The sequence below is a fragment of the Castor canadensis genome, chromosome X (assembly GCF_047511655.1).
Source record: "Castor canadensis chromosome X, mCasCan1.hap1v2, whole genome shotgun sequence".
NCBI classification, from domain to species: domain Eukaryota; kingdom Metazoa; phylum Chordata; class Mammalia; order Rodentia; family Castoridae; genus Castor; species Castor canadensis.
Window position 1 is genome coordinate 109,557,651 of NC_133405.1, and position 13,260 is coordinate 109,570,910.

The window sequence follows — 13,260 nt, forward strand, 5'->3', positions numbered from 1 at the left end:
AATATATTTTAAGATATTTTTAAAATATCTTTTATTGTGCTGGGTCGAGGTACATTGTGGCATTTATAAAAGTTCTTACAATATATCAAATATATCATACTTGAATTCATCCCCTCCATCATTCTACTTTATCCCCCTCACCCCAAATTCCTGGAATAGTTTCAATAGGTATCATTTTTCCATTTACATACATGTATACACAGTATTTGCATTATGTTTACCTTCCCACATCCTTTCCCCACTCCTCCCCCCTCCCATAGGTTCCAACCCTCCTCCCCCCAGGACCTGTTCTGCCCTCCTGTTCTCTGATTTTGTAAAAGAGAAAAATATTACAATTTGTTTGTTTAAGATAGCTACACAGGAAGTTTCCTTGTGACATTTCCATGTATATATGTATTATAACCCAAATTGGTTCATCTCCTCTATTTTTTTCATTGTACCTTAGTCTCCTTCTTATGGTGACTTCAACAGGTTTAAAAATTCTATATTCATTCTTGTATAGAGAGTACATCCACCATATTCAATTATTAACTTCCTTCTTTTACCCTCCCTCTCTCGTACGTGACCTCCCCTTAGCAGGACCTGTTTCTCATACTATTGCTGTATTTGTATGAGAGAGAAAACATGTAGCTTTTGGCCTTCTGAACCTGGCTAACTTCACTTAAGATGATGCTCTCTTGTTCCATCCATTTACCTGCAAACGGCAAAACTTCATTCTTCTTTGTGGCTTAATAAAGTTCTATTGTATATAAATACCACGTTTTCTTAATCCATTCATAAGTAGTGGGGCATCTTGGCTGTTTCCATAACTTGGCTATTGTGAATAGTGCTGCAATAAACATGGGTATGCAGGTGCCTCTGGAGTAACCTGTGTCGCATTCCTTTGGGTATATCCCCAGGAATGGTATTGCTGGATCATGTGGCAGTTTTATTTTTAGTCTTTTGAGGAGCCTCCATATTATTTTCCATAGTGGTTGTACTAATTTGCATTCCCACCAGCAGTGTATGAGAGTTCCTTTTTCCCCACATCCTTGCCAACATTCATTGTTGTTTGTGTTCTTGATGGTAGCCATCATAACAGGACTGAGATTGAATGGAGTAATTTGGATGACTTGTATTTAGCTTCAGGGGAATTTACTGTACAAAAACACCTTGTTGAATAACCCTTTTAAAGTGGTTTATCCAGAAGGGATTCCAAGATGGCGGCTAGAGGTAGGAAGCGGAAAGCAACCCTCCTATAGTGAAATCTTGGAGAGACGCTGGAGACACACTTTGCAGGCATAATCACCGAGAAAAGGCATAACTTTGACCCCTCCACATCTCCAGCCGGTGCAGAGAATCTCCACTTCACGTTAAATGGAGAAACGAGGAGGGCCCCCGGGGCTGCCAGTGGCCGGGGCCCATACGGCTTGGGAAGACGCGGACCAGGTGAGCTTCGCGGTACCGCGGTACCCCCACAGACAAGCCTGGGCCAGAGCAGCATAGCTCCCTGGACAGACTGACCCCCACCCGGGAAAAAAAGAGAAACTGAGTAATAAGCAATAAGAACAATTAAGACACGCTGGAAAGAGGGTGGGGCGCACTGAGCGCTGAAGATTGGGGGAAGGGAATCCTTCCTGGGACTGTAAATAAACAAGCCAGGCGGGCTGGAGAGGCTCTGGCGGGAGCGGGGCGCGCCCAGCAACCAGGAGCCTGGACGCTTGTGAGAGTGGAGGAGGGAAGACCCACTTCCCACGTGAACTGTAAACAGCGGCCGGCAGGAGCAGCGGCACCGCCAAGTAAGCAGGAGCAGGAAAGCTTCTGAAAGTGGCAGTGGGAGGAAAACTTCAGAGGAGAGGGGGGAAGACCCACCTCCCACATGAACTGTAAATAAACACGCAGGCCTGACAACGCGGGGGCAGTGTCACCTTTCCCAGTGCTTGGAAAGGGGAAAGCCTGTAGCAGAGGCTCCCGCACAGGAGAACTCTGAGCAAACAAAGCCTGTGGGACCAGGTGAGTGCTAGCTCACCCCAGAGATCTGCATAAATAACGCCGCCAGCTACAGGCTGAGAGCAGCAGGCCGCAAGCCACAGTTGCAGATACCACTCTCAGAACTGTCTCCAGACGCTTTTTTTCTTTTTCTCCCTACCTTTGATGATAGAACAACCGAATTACACCTGCAAGCCGAAAAACTTACTGAAACTGTATTGCATTTGAACTGGGGACACTTGGTGGGGCTTTTTGTGTGTGTGTGTGTGTGTGTGTGTGTGTGTGTGTGTGAGTGTGTAGTTTTGTTCTACTTTATGCATCCCCTTTGATGAGACAACTACAGAACAACATCTGAGGCACCAACTCCAGGACTGGAGATTGAGACAGACACCCAAATTATTAAGACTGAAACTGCATTGCATATAAACTTGGAAGTTTTTTTTTTTTAATTTTCTATTTTCCATTGTATTTTAATTCATTTTTATATATAGATATTACTTTTATTTACTTATTTTTTATTTTTTTTATCTTTGATTTTCAATCCTCTCTCTGTCTATTGTCTGTTCAGCTTACTGTCGATTAGTACGCTAACACTAACTGTTTATACCTTTGAAACTCTCTTGTCTGATACCTTGTTCTGCTTTCTCCCTCTTGTCTGTATATTTGTTTTCCCCTTTTCTTTAACTTCTTGCTTTCCATCTCAGCTCACCCTTCCATTCTAAATATTACCATTGTTATTATTACAAGCTAGAAAATACTTAATTGCACACAGTACAGGGACAGTAACAACACCAAAGACAATGATGAGAAGACAGAAAAAACAGGGAAACCAGTTTCCCCACAGCAAAAAATTAGTACAGGAACCAGAGGGGAAGGAAGAGAAAAGAAACTCAGATCCAGACTCCAACAAAATGAAGATAAACTATGCCAAAGGACCCAATGAAGCCCACAAGAATAATTTAAAAGAAGACATACTACAAGTACTCAATGAGAATTTTATAGAGATGATACTGGATAGGGTCAACCAAAATGTACAGGAGACACTCAAGAAATTCCAAGACAATAAAAATAGAGAATTTGAAAAGCAAAAGAAGAAATAAAGGAAACCATAGAAGCACTGTATAAACACCAAAGTGAAAGAGAGAACACGATGAATAAATGGATAAATGAACTCAGGACAAAAACAGACAACAATAAAGAAGAAAACTACCAGGATATGGAAAACCTCAGAAAAAAGAACGAAACAGAACTGCAAAACAAAACGGAAGGCCAATCCAGCAGAATAGAACAAACAGAAGACAGAATCTCAGAACTTGAAGATGAAATGGTAATTAAAGGAAAAACCGAAGAACTATTAATTAAATAACTCAAGACCTGTGAAAAGAAAATGTAAGAACTCACTGACTCCATCAAAAGACCAAACTTGAGAATCATGGGCATCGAAGAAGGAGAAGAGGTGCAAGTGAAGGGAATGCGTAATCTATTCAACAAAATAATAACGGAAAATTTCCCAAATCTAGAGAAAGATATTCCCATACAAATGCAAGAGGCCTCCAGGACACCAAACAGACCAGATCAAAATAGAACTACTCCACGACATATCATCATTAAAACAACAAGTTCAGAAACTAAGGAAAGAATATTGAAGGCTGTAAGAGAGAAAAAACAAGTAACATACAAAGGTAAACCCATCAAAATCACAGCAGACTTCTCAACAGAAACATTAAAAGCAAGAAGAGCGTGGGGTGAGATCTTCCGGGCACTGAATGAAAATAACTTCAACCCCAGGATACTCTACCCAGCAAAGCTATCATTCAAAATAGATGGAGCAATAAAAGTCTTCCATGATAAGCAGAAACTAAAACAATATGTGACCACAAAGCCACCATTACAAAACATTCTGCAAGGGATCCTGCACACAGAAAGTGACACCCAACTTAACCATGAAAAGGCAGGCAGCACCAAACCACAGGATAAGAAAAAGCAAGACAGTAGAGAGTAACATCAACTTAGGTACACACAATCAAACATTCAAACAACTAAGACAACTAAATGGCAGGAATCACCACATACCTATCAGTACTAATGCTTAATGTTAATGGACTTAATTCACCCATCAAAAGACACCGTTTGACGAAATGGATTAAAAAAGAAGATCCAACAATTTGTTGCTTACAGGAGACGCATCTCACCGACAGAAATAAGCATATGCTTAGGAGGAAAGGCTGGAAGAAGATTTACCAAGACAATGGCCCCCAAAAACAAGCAGGAGTAGCAATACTTATCTCTGACAAAGTAGACTTCAAACCTACATTGATCAAACGAGATAAAGAAGGACATTCCATACTAATAAAAGGGGAAATAGACCAAAAGGAAATAATAATCATCAATCTGTACGCACCCAATGTCAACGCACCCAATTTCATCAAACATACCCTGAAAGACCTAAAAGCATATATAAACGCCAACACAGTGGTTGTGGGAGACTTTAACACTCCATTATCATCAATAGATAGGTCATCCAAACAAAAACTCAATAAAGAAATCCAAGATCTAAAATATGCAATAGATCAAGTGGACCTAGTTGATGTCTACAGAACATTTCATCCAACCTCTACACAATATACATTCTTCTCAGCAGCCCACGGAACCCTCTCCAAAATAGATCATATCCTAGGGCACAAAGCAAGCCTCAGCAAATATAAGAAAATAGAAATAATACCGTGCATACAATCTGACCACAATGCAGTAAAAGTAGAACTCAACAACAAAAGTAAAGACAAAAAACATGCAAACAGCTGGAAACTAAATAACTCATTACTTAATGAAGAATGGATCATCGATGCAATAAAAGAGGAAATTAAAAAGTTCCTGGAAGTCAATGAAAATGAAAACACAACCTACCGGAACCTATGGGACACAGCTAAGGCAGTCTTGAGAGGAAAGTTTATAGCCATGAATGCATATATTAAAAAGATTGAAAGATCCCAAATCAATGACCTAATGATACATCTCAAACTCCTAGAAAAACAAGAACAAGCAAATCCCAAAACAAATAGAAGGAGAGAAATAATAAAAATAAGAGCTGAAATCAACGAAATAGAAACCAAAAAAACCATACAAAGAATTAATGAAACAAAAAGTTGGTTCTTTGAAAAAATAAACAAGATCGATAGACCCCTGGCAAACCTGACTAAAATGAGGAGAGAAAAAACCCAAATTAGTAGAATTAGGAATGCAAAAGGGGAGATAACAACAAACACCATGGAAGTCCAGGAAATCATCAGAGACTACTTTGAGAACCTATATTCAAATAAATTTGAAAATCTAAAAGGAATGGACAGATTTCTAGATACATATGATCATCCAAAACTGAACCAAGAGGTAATTAATCACCTGAATAGACCTATAACACAAAATGAAATTGAAGCAGCAATCAAGAGTCTCGCCAAAAAGAAAAGTCCAGGACCTGATTGATTCTCTGCTGAATTCTATCAGACCTTTAAAGAAGAACTGACTCCAACTCTCCTTAAACAGTTCCACGAAATAGAAAGGGAAGGAAAACTGCCAAACACATTTTATAAAGCCAGTATTACACTTATCCCAAAACCAGGCAAAGACACCTCCAAAAAGGAGAACTATAGGCCAATCTTCTTAATGAACATTGATGCAAAAATCCTCAACAAAATAATGGCAAACCGAATTCAACAACACATCAAAAAGAAAATTCAACATGACCAAGTAGGCTTCATCCCAGGGATGCAGGGGTGGTTCAACATACAAAAATCAATAAACGTAATAAACCATATTAACAGAAGCAAAGACAAAAACCACTTGATCATCTCAATAGATGCAGAAAAAGCCTTTGATAAGATCCAACATCATTTCATGATAAAAGCTCTAAGAAAACTAGGAATAGAAGGAAAGTTCCTCAACATTACAAAAGCTATATATGACAAACCTACAGCCAGCATTATACTTAACGGAGAAAAATTAAAACCATTCCCTCTAAAATCAGGAACCAGACAAGGATGCCCACTCTCTCCACTCCTATTCAACATAGTATTGGAATTCCTAGCCAGAGCAATTAGGCAAGAAGAAGGAATAAAAGGAATACAAATAGGTCAAGAAACTGTCAAAATATCCCTATTTGCAGATGACATGATCCTATACCTTAAAGACCCAAAAAACTCTACTCAGAAGCTTCTAGACATCATCAATAGCTATAGCAAGGCAGCAGGATATAAAATCAACATAGAAAAATCATTAGCATTTCTATACACTAACAATGAGCAAACGGAAAAAGAATGTATGAAAACAATTCCATTTATAATAGCCTCAGACAAAATCAAATACCTAGGTGTAAACCTAACAAAAGATGTGAAAGACCTCTACAAGGAAAACTATACACTTCTGAAGAAAGAGATTGAGGAAGACTATAGAAAGTGGAGAGATCTCCCATGCTCATGGATTGGTAGAATCAACATAGTAAAAATGTCGATACTCCCCAAAGTAATCTACATGTTTAATGCAATTCCCATCAAAATTCCAATGACATTCATTAAAGAGATCGAAAAATCTACTGTTAAATTTATATGGAAACACAAGAGGCCACAAATAGCCAAGGCAATACTCAGTCAAAAGAACAATGCAGGAGGTATCACAATACCTGACTTCAAATTATATTACAAAGCAATAACAATAAAAACAGCATGGTACTGGCACAAAAACAGACATGAAGACCAGTAGAACAGAATAGAGGATCCAGATATGAAGCCACACAACTATAAGCAACTTATCTTTGACAAAGGAACTAAAAATATACGATGGAGAAATAGCAGCCTCTTCAACAAAAACTGCTGGGAAAACTGGTTAGCAGTCTGCAAAAAACTGAAACTAGATCCACGTATATCACCCTATACCAAGATTAACTCAAAATGGATCAAGGATCTTAATATCAGACCCCAAACTCTTAAGTTGATACAAGAAAGAGTAGGAAATACTCTGGAGTTAGTAGGTATAGGTAAGAACTTTCTCAATGAAACCCCAGCAGCACAGCAACTAAGAGATAGCATAGATAAATGGGACCTCATAAAACTAAAAAGCTTCTGTTCATCAAAAGAAGTGGTCTCTAAACTGAAGAGAACACCCACAGAGTGGGAGAAAAATATTTGCCAACTATACATCAGACAAAGGACTGATAACCAGAATATACAGGGAACTTAAAAAACTAAATTCTCCCAAAAGTAATGAACCAATAAAGAAATGGGCAAGTGAACTAAACAGAACTTTCTCAAAAGAAGAAATTCAAATGGCCAGAAAACACATGAAAAAATGCTCACCATCTCTAGCAATAAAGGAAATGCAAATTAAAACCACGCTAAGATTCCACCTCACCCCTGTTGGAATAGTCATCATCAGCAACACCACCACCAACAGGTGTTGGCGAGGATGTGGGGAAAAAGGAACCCTCTTACACTGTTGGTGGGAATGTAGACTAGTACAACCACTCTGGAAAAAAATTTGGAGGCTACTTAAAAAGCTGGACATCGATCTACCATTTGATCCAGCAATACCACTCTTGGGGATATACCCAAAAGACTGTTACTCCAGAGGCACCTGCACATCCATGTTTATTGCGGCACTATTCACAATAGCCAAGTTATGGAAACAGCCAAGATGCCCCACCACTGACGAATGGATTAAGAAAATGTGGTATCTATACACAATGGAATTTTATGCAGCCATGAAGAAGAACGAAATGTTATCATTCGCAGGTAAATGGATGGAATTGGAGAACATCATTCTGAGTGAGGTTAGCCTGGCTCAAAAAACCAAAAATATTTCAATGTAATAGTATTTACACACAAAAATATTTATTGATATGGTAATTTAAATGTGTAATGGTTGTTATAGCTAGTACTTTTATGTTAGTTAGGCCAATCAATGGACATGTGAATTTTAATTCTAGTGCTCTAATTTGTAACAGTAGAGTACATTCACAATATTGCCAAACACAAGAATCTCTTTATCACAAGTGAGGAAAGACATAATATTTTGTTAATTACTAAAAAAGTTATAGACTTTGGATTTATTTTTAATAGATCAAAACAGACTGAAGACTCCTGATTATGATGTCATTCTCACTTATTTGTTTCTCAATATCCTTTCCTGGTTGTGTTGGGGATGAAGGAGAAGGAAAGTTATAGCTGCACTTCTGGGCATTGCAATAACTCACAATATGATATCTGGAGCCCATCAAGACATAGTTATACATGAATATTAAAATACTAGAAACTGACCCAAAGGTGCAAGATGTATTTGACACAAGTACCAAATTATGCACTAAGTAAAACAATAATTAAAATTAGCTCCATCATTTCTCATTTCTTTTCTATTGCAATGAATGCTCTTTGTTTGGCTGTACTGGAGTTTGCATTCAGAGCTTCACATTTGCTTGGCAGGAACTCTACAGCTTGAGTTATGCCTCCAGCCCTTTTTGCTCTTCATTTTTGGAGAGAGGGTTTTGCTTTTTGCCCAGGTTGCCCTGGATTGCAATCCTCCTTATCTCAGCCTTCCAAGTTGCTAGGATTATAGGTGTGGGCCACTGGTATCCAGTGCTTTTTAAAATAATGTAATTTTTATTGTCAATATGCTACTCTTCTAGTGACAGAAAGCAGTAGCAAGTTTTATTATGCATCAAATATGTTTTTGAATTCATAACAAGATTGGTAAAGTTCTACTGTGTATAGGAAGTAGTTATAATTAATGGCTATCTGTTCTTAATTTTAAAAATCAAGTTGTACATTTTTATATGTATTTCTTATCAGGAAATTTTTCAGTATATTTGAAATTAAAACTGAGTTTTATCTGTGAAGTTAGAAATGAGGTTATTAGTATGTTAATGAATATAGGAGTTATATTAAAATCCCTATAAATGGCATATCTTAATTTATCTGTACATGCAAAGTCTTTACTGTACCCATTTTGAATGTCTAAGATATATACTATCCTTTTCCTCAAAATCAGCAACTTGCAAACATAAACAAGATTATGAGTAGTTATTTTTTAAAAAGGCCAAAGATTCTGCTAAATTATATTTCACTCGTGAAAAGAAAAATTACAAACTTTATTGGTTTCCAGTTGATAACTATATCAAGCATTAATTAGGAATATGCATGCCAAGTACTTAATAGAGCAGGCACTTCAGTGGCAGCTTTGCTGTTAATGATACCAGTCAATCACAGATGTGCAGAACCACTGTTCCTGATGTCTTGGAATTATAATAACTACTTTAATACATAATTACTATGAAATTGGAGGTGATATTAAAATATTTATCTTAAAATATCAAAGAAACCTAGAATGGAACTATATGTGAACAGCAGTGGATCCTGAAGAACCCTGGCTATAGCAAGCCTTAATCTTTTAATTACTAGATCTTGATCAGATCCAAGATCTAGAAGTACTTGAGGAAGCTCAGACCCTAGATATGGACCTTGACCACGCTGGTTACCAATGGGCAAAGAAGTATTTCAAAATTTCATCTACTGGAGAAAATATGACACTGTGTGCCAGTTGGTGACTAATCATGATTTTAATTCAATCTCATCCACTGAATATTCCTGTACTATTCTTACTATATGTTCATAACTTGCTTTTCATTTACAACATAATGTTAAAGATTTCCACAGCAACACATTAAATTTTCTGGTGGTAATGATATTTCCTTCCAAAACTTTACCAGTGTTCCACGGCTTAATCCCTCTTGATGGTATTTTTCTTATTTAGACTTTGTGGATCCTGTGCTTCATAAACTATACTATGCACATAAATCACCTGGAGAAAAATTTAAAATACAGATGCTGATTTCTTATGTTTGAAGTGTGAGTTGAAATTCTACCTTTCAAACAAGCTCAAAGTCTATCTCCAGACTAGCAAGCTCACATCAAACTTGTTAGATGTGGACACTTGTGGGTTCCACTCTTGATTCAATGTACCGTGATGTCTAGCAGTGGGCCTCAGAATCTGTTTTTACCACACAAGCTCAATAAAACAAAGCCCCATTCCCAGAGGTCATGGCTCATAGTCAGTTATATGCAGGATAGCTTTTGAGCACCACTAGGAGAAAAGGTTCTCAGCTTTGGCTTCCTATTAGAATTATCTGGGGAGCATTTAGATTTTCAATGCCCAGGTCACCTTCCAGATAAATCAGAGTTTCTCATTGTTAAGAAGACATCTGTCATCTAAAAGCTCCCAAGTAATCATAATGCCCAGTAAAGTTGAAAACCACTGTTCTAGAATGACATAAAGAGGTTTTATTTGAACAATACCCCATGTCTATTTGATAGATGTTATTTTGATTTATTTTCTTTGGTCTTAATTTTATTTTTATTTTTTAATTACCCATATTAGCTTTCTTATAAAGTACTGATGTTTTCTCCCTTTGCTCTACAGTTACTAAATCTAAATTGGGTACTAAAACCTAGAAAACGTATAATCAATTTAAAAAATAATCGATACATGTTAAGTATTTGTGGGATTAAAAATGTATAACGACTTCAGAGTTCTGACATGTTTCATTTGTAAATGTGAACTCTCAATTTACATTTACCATTTGTTCAATGAGAAACTAACTCAGGTTAGTTCCTTGATTACCCAAAACATGTATTTGAAATCAACTCTTTATTCTACAAATTATCTTAGGTTGAAGAATAATCAGGGGAAAATATTATTTCCTTTGGTATTCTTAGGATTCCTGTGTAATTAAGCACTACAACTTTCATTCCTGTCTAGGTCTAGCTGAAGTACCAGTCAAGAGCAAGTAGCACTTTCATTATCATTATAAGCTTCTGCAGTATGTAAGGTTTCCTCTAAGCTTGGAGTGGAAATCGTGATGCAAAATAAGGAATTTCAACATTTGGCACGCACTACTTAAACCATCATCTCTGTGGGAATTCTCAGAGCAGAGACATTTTCAAACATAAAAATAAGCATCAATTCTGAAATACAATGTGAATGATTTAGATATTATACAAGACAATCTTCACCCCTATGACAACTGAATCCATGCTCCTGACACTTCCTCCCTTCTTGTGCAAAACTCTGTCTCTATAAAGATTACTTATTTGCCCCTGGGTAGACTCAATAACTCCATTAATAATAGAATGCCCAGATCTGTATAGTAGCCCCTGAAATCATTCTGGAAAATGAAAATACTAATTTTAAAATTAATGCTAATTCTCATAAAACACTATTCAGTTATTGCAACATGTCAGGGATTATTCTAATCATTTTATAAGCAGTTTCTCATTCCACAAAAACCATCTACTCAAACATCACATCTGTTTAACACATGGAGGCATCCCTTACTCTCCCTCTCATTAAATTCATTCATTTTCTTAGACTGTGATATCATATTATTTATCATTTTTTGTCTCATTCTTTAGAATGGAAACTCCATGAAGAAAGGTCTTTGTTATTACATCATTGTTGGAAGAAAGCCAGGAATATATTAATTTCTCAGTAAAGATTGAATACCTAAATAAATGAATGAGAAAAAAATCTGTGTGACAGTCAAGAAGCCTTTTCATGAATAAAGGTGATAAATTACACCAAAAGCACCCTTATTTTTATTTTTTGGTGGTAGGAGAAAACTGGCTGATTTTATCTTTTAAGAGTGATGATTTATTACATCTTATCATGAGCTCAGAATCGTATAATGACTCTTCATTTCGCTCAGGATAAAAGTTCAAATCCTTACAATAGCTTCAAAGGTTCTACACCATCTGTACTTGTGCACTGATTAGCTCTCTAAAACATTCTCCTAAGTTCCTCACCCTTTGCTCATTCCACCTTGGCCACACTGGCCTCATTGGAAACATCCATCCTGATGATCTTGAACCAGCTACTCTATACTGTAAGAGGACATTCCCTGCTAGTTTTTGAAACTCACCCCTCATTCCAGTCTTTTTTTCACATCCTATACTCTTAAGGGAATCTTTATCAGCCTATGTCACACCACAACCTATATGTTTCCCCTCTAACCCCGACACTCTCTGTGATGTTACTCTGTTCTTTTTCTTTTTCCTAGAGTGTCTATAACTTATCACATATCAGAAAATTTACATTTTGTGTTTACTGCTTGTCATCTGTTTCTCTCACTAGACCCTAAACTCCATAGATGGGGATGATATTCTTGATCCCTGATGTAATCCTTAGTGCTTAGAAGAGTATAGACCACATGGTAGACATTTAGGGTACATCTGTTGGAATGAATGCCTAAATATTTACCTAGAATGTCAGGTTGTTAGTTGAGAACAGTGTTAAGGAGATTTGGGTGACCAAATATGAAACTTGTTTTGATTAACTCATGACCACCTTTGACTTTGAGCTGTGCTTAATTGAACACTAGTACATTCTTATTTTCCAGGTCTAATTTAAATGTTTATTACTTACTTAAACCACCTATAATTATAGAGATAACCGCAAAAACTGCATCCTGTCCTTCAATGACCTCAATTATAAGGGAACATTAGGGGTCATCTGCAGACATCAGGAAGTTCATTAATCTTATCAATAATCAGCTAACATTTCCCCTTCAATACAAGTTATTTCTCAGGATGCTTCCCACAAATCTTATCTACATATGGGAATTCTTACTATTACATTCAAGTGGATATTTCCCAAACAATTCCCTAATTCTATGTAGCCTATTTAAGATCCAAAGTTCAAAATTTGCTTAAGGTAACTATAAACTGAATTCCTTGGTGAATAAAGGAAAAAAACAGAAACTAAACTTTCAAGTCCAACAAAAAATATGTTAAATATTTTCTAGATACTCAAGAAGCCATTTTACTCAGACAATTAATAGATATATACATATATTCTTCTTTTTCTTCTCTTTCCTTCTCCTACACCTCAATGCCTACATGTGACTTCATATGTCAAAATAAGGATAGTCAAGAAGAAAATAAAAAGCTGAATTGAGGAGGACATAAGGAAAATAATGAGTTAACCTAGAATAAGAGGTTGATTTGTAAAGCAGCAATGAAAGGAAGTATATTTTATTGCTGCACTCATTTCTTCATTCATTCAAAAACCAGTACTAATAGCATTTAAATTATTTTATAAACAAACACAAGACTCCACTTAGAACTATAAACTTACAACAAAACCATATATGCTTTGTTTCTTTCATAAACATAAGCTTCTTTGAGTATGTATAGAGAAAAATAAAGTGTTTTAATTTTTATAAAAATGTTTTTCACTTTGAAATTTTATTGTGAACTA

The 13,260-nt window shown here is 36.5% G+C and overlaps 1 protein-coding gene across 1 annotated transcript in view; it reads right to left on the reverse strand.

Annotated features, from left to right (window-relative positions):
• The window catches only part of Cfap47 (cilia and flagella associated protein 47), a 393,644-nt gene that overhangs the window by 276,812 nt on the left and 103,572 nt on the right, over positions 1-13,260 (reverse strand). The window lies entirely within an intron of this gene.